Here is a 4,927-nt window from a genome sequence, read left to right as displayed (position 1 = left end):
GTTCGTGGTGGAGTGGTCATTCACACTGCTGTATGCGTTTTCTCCAGTCCCTGTCATCCCGCAAGTGCTGCGGAGGTTATGAAGGTTCGGTTCCCGGATGATCCTCATTGCTCCGGCATGGGCCCGGAGGACGTGGTATCCGGACCGTTTCGACTTGTCCATCTGCCCTCCATGTCGTCTTCCCTACCGAGACGATCTGCTCTCATGGGAGGGGGGTTGGGTTCTCCATCCAGAGGTCAGATCCCTCAACCTTCACGCTTGGTTTCTGAAAGATTGAGGTATAAGGATTGGGACCTCCCTGAAGACGTGATGGAGGTGTTGCTTTCGGCCAGAAGGCCCGCAACTAATTCCCTGTACCGTTGCCATTGGAGAAAGTTCTGCGACTGGTGCAGGGTTAAGAATGTGGATCCGTTTTCATGTGACATTCCTGTGGTTGTCTTTTTTGCTTTCTTTAGCCCACAGGGGCTTGCAAGTGGGTACCGTTCAAGGTTACCTGGCGGTGCTGTGCATATTTAAGCGCTCGTCTGAGGAGTGTTCTTACTTGTGTTTCCTCTGTCACCTTTCCAGGTGCCCGGTTGGGATTTGAACCTTGTCCTCAGGTTTCTGATGGGTGCTCCATTTGAGCCTTTGCATTCGTGCCTTTTGAGACTGTTAACTCTTAAAATTGTATTTTTGGTTGCGGTCACTTCCTCTCGCAGAGTGAGTGAGTTACAGGCACTTTCAGTTAAGCCACCCTTCACTGTATTTCATAAGGACAGGGTTGTCCTTGGAGTTCGTCCTTCCTTTCTTCCGAAGGTGGTGTCGGAATTTCATTTGGGCCAGAAGGTTATTCCTCCGGCATTTTATCCTCCTCCGCATCCTGGTAAGGAGGACGAGAGGCTCCATAGGCTCGATCCTAGGAGAGCTTTAAGCTTTTATATTTCACGCATGTCCCGGGTCAGAGTGGACGATCAACTCTTCCTTGGTTACGCTGGAAAGCGTTTGGGACAAGCTGTGACTAAGCAGACTTTGTCTCGCTGGATTATTCTGGCAATTTCTGAATGTTACCGCTTGGCGGGTAAGGACCCACCGGTCGGTTTGCGGGCCCATTCTACCAGGGGTATGGCTGCCTTTACTGCCCTACAGAGGGGTGTTCCTATTCGTAACATCTATGATGCAGCCATCTGGGCTTCGGTCCATACTTTTGTTCGTCACTACTCCCTCGATTCCATCCGTGGGCAGGATCTGGCCTTTGGCAACACGGTCCTTTGCGCCGCAATTTGATTGGGCATTCTAAATTTCTGTATTCTAAATTCTTTTCCCACCTCCTTGCATTGGTACTGCTTTGGGAGTCTGTCATAGATATGGTATACGTCGGAGGACCCAATCCCCTCGAAGAACAAGTCATCTTACCTGGTAACGTTCTTTCAACGTATTCCATATCGCTCCCTCCCTGCCTTCCCCCGCTACAGAATTTCTTATGCGATTGCAGCTTACGTTTCCGCAAGGCTTTGTGTGATCAGACTGGCAGAAGACTGGTGCCACCCTTTCTGGGGAAAAAACTACAACTGAGTCTACGGGCGTCGTGCGTCCTACTTATAACATCCAGTGACGTCGGCCGTCGGAGGAGGTCCTCGAGGGTGGCATATCGACGTCATTGACGCAGGACGCAGACATCAAAAGTTTTTCCGAAGCAGCACAGCTGTGGTGATTACTGTCATAGATATGGAATACGTCGTCAGACCATCCCATCAAAAGAACGTTACCAAGTATGAGAGTAACTTGTTCTTCTGAGTGTCGGTAAGAAAGTCTTTCTAACCTGATTGAACGTCCCAACCTTTTTCTGTGTCCTGACCGCTCCAGTATGGTGAATCAAAAGCTGCCCTGAGGACTATAACTCAGTGCTACCTTGACTCTGAGTGCAGGGGTACTCTATGGGCTTCAGAGGTTTGCCATGTGAATGCTCTCAATGAAATAGTGTCCAACCTTGCCTGTGTTGGCAACTGTTTGCTCACCCAACAGGGGAAACCCGTTTCCCTGTTTTTAAGTCCTGTACCTCTGCAACTGACTATGTTGCCCATGCAAGTTTTCTCAAGGCCATATTTGCCCATTTTGACCCAGACCTGTCAAAGGTAGTCTGCCTGGTTGGGTCTAGCAGGACTGAGGGTCTGCATGACACCTGAATCTGGGTGTGTTATCATCTGTGCAGATAGGATTGAGGCTGGCCTCTACTGAGAGGCTGCCAGATGTTTTGTGTATGGGATGCGATTGGTGGGCTCCTGCCCCCCCCCCCCCCCCCCCAGCCCTGTGAGTGGAGACCTTACACAATTATCTTATGGGCACTTGTAAAGCGCAGCGTACACCCAAAGGCATCATGCCGCTAAGCTACCGAGGTGAAGTCAGCCAGAAACAGGGACTAAAAGTGAAAGGTCTTCAAAGCCCGACGGAAGCCGAGATGGTCCTCGATGATATGAAGACGAAAAAGGAAGAGCATTCCAAGCCTTAGCGGCTGCCACCGAGTAGGCCCGACCTCGCCAGTCTAACCACAGGGGGTTGAATATTCTTTATAGATTGTGAGCGGAGAGGTCTGGTGGATATATAAAAGCCAAACCTAGCTGGGAGAAACTCTGCTCCAATTTTATACAGAGCCTTGTGAACAGGACAGTGATTTGAATTTAATGCGCTGCTCAACAGGGAGCCAGTGGGGCTGCCGCAGATCAGAGTCATGTGAGCATGGAAAGGGGGATGATCTGCTCTTGCTGCCATGTTCTGCAGCAGCTGGAGGCGCTGGAGTAGATGCAGCGGGATAGCAAGATACAGGTAGTTGAAATAATCGATATTGCTGATGACCAAAGAAGAGACAACCGGGGAATGGAATTTCACAGGGATATACGGAAGTATCTTCCGGAGAGTCTAAAGCTTGAAATTTACTTTCTGGCAGACAGAGGAGACCTGCTCGGCCATAGAGAGGCCGATATTCTGACCCCAAGGTCCTTCACTGAAGGAACCGGAAGGGGAAAGGGGCCAAGGCTCTCGGGCCAAAACTCAGGGGTCCAAAACGACAAGGGTGATGTAGTGCCCACCACCAGCACCTCAGTTTTCTCCCTGTTTAGCTTAAGCCAGTTTAAGGCCATCCAGTCACCAACCACTTTCAAACAGTTCCTCAACTGACCCGCAGTCTCAGGTTGAGTAAGATCCAACTGTATGTTAATTTGCGTATCAGCATAGGAATAACTTAGAAAGCCAAAGGCGTGTATTATGCCCAAAAGAGGTTGAATGTACAAATTAAACAGAGTGGGAGACAGTGAGGAGCTCTAAGGGACTCCACACAGCAGAGAGATTGGGTGAGAGAAAAAGGAGAAAGGAACACAAATTGGGAGTGCTCCACCAGAAAAGACAAGAACAATCGAGAACTTGGCCAGAGAGGCCAGCTGAAGATAGCCGGGCAATCAGGGTAGGATAGTCAATGGTGTCAAACGGCACTGACTGATCGAGCAGAATCAGGGCTGCCACCCCACCCTGATCAACAGGTGAGTCAGGTCATCGAGGTCCGACACCAATATGGATTCCATGCCCCAACCAGGGCGAAAACCTGACTGAAAAGAATCAAAAAAATTGGTGGACTCCAGAAAGGATCTAAGAGGGGCAACCAGAGACTCTAGTAATTTCATGAGACAAGGATGCAGAGAAATAGGTCAAAAATTGGACGAGAATGCAGGGTCCAAGCCCAGCTTTTTGAACAGTGGAATAACCAGGGCATGCCTAAGAGTATCACACATGTCCCCCAGAAGACAAGGAGTCATTAACAGCCTTGGTGAGCCACGGGATAATGTCATCAGAGATGTTTTTAAGAAAAGGAAGCGGTATAGGGTCAGTGGGAGAGGATGATTTAAGACCATTGAAGGCCACCAGGACCTCCTTCGAAGAACAGCTGAAAAGTGGACCAGACCTGGGCAAGGGGTCAGCTGAGTGGGGGAGACTAACGGAGGGTTCAAGCTGCTCCCCAGAGGAGCAAGATACACTGATTGCTTTATGAATGGCAACTATCTTTTCATCAAAGAAAGAAGATGGGGAGTCGCATAGTTCCTGAGAGGGCGGAATGGTGGGCTGGGTCTTAGCCTCAAAAATAAGTGACTGTACAACCGAAAATAAGGCTCTAGGTTGGTTGATGGCCTGTTCAATTTGGGTGCTAAAGTGAGTTTGCTTAGCAACCAGGATTGCTTTGATATTCGGACGTGGCCAGGTGGTAGCGGACTCTGAAATGAAATTGAGGTAAGCTTACTCCATATCTGACAATCTGCCTACAATGATCTCTGAGTTCAGTGGCAAACCAAGGCTCAGAGCAACGGTTCTTCATGAGGCAACGTTTAATAGGAGCAAGAGAGTCTGCCACTGAATTAAGAATGAGAAATAGTCAAAAGTGTGCAAGAAGAAGCACTGCTACATTCCTTGAGGACTAGAGGTAAAATCAAGGGAGGAGACTGAGTGCCAACCACGCTTATGGATAAACTGCTGGGGGCGAGGAGGGAGTAAGACCGTCAACACCAAAGAGAAGGGAATCGCCATGTGATCCGACCAAACAATCGGAAATGCAGGAAGGAAAGATGGACAACACTGCAGGCGGGGCGAATATAAGGTTACCCTGCTGATGGGTGGGGCCCGTGATGAGCTGAAGAAGGCCCAAATCAGACCTAGAGGCCTCAAATTGTTTGGCTAAACAACAGCTAGATTTGTTGGTGGGAAGATTCAAATCACCAACAATCGCCAAGTTGGAGTATTTTTGGCGTAGTGTAGCGCCAAGCACAAGAAATTAATCGCAGAATTTACGGTCATAGCCCAGGGTGCGATAAACCAGAAGCACATATAGAGTGTAAGTAGCTGAGACAGGGATACAGATCGATCAGGATTGCATCCATATTAAGAGCATGATCAAATTGGATGGAAAGGA

This window comes from Ambystoma mexicanum, chromosome 3q (assembly GCF_040938575.1).
Source record: "Ambystoma mexicanum isolate Mex_15411 chromosome 3q, UKY_AmexF1_1, whole genome shotgun sequence".
Taxonomy (NCBI): domain Eukaryota; kingdom Metazoa; phylum Chordata; class Amphibia; order Caudata; family Ambystomatidae; genus Ambystoma; species Ambystoma mexicanum.
This window is presented reverse-complemented; position numbering follows the sequence as displayed.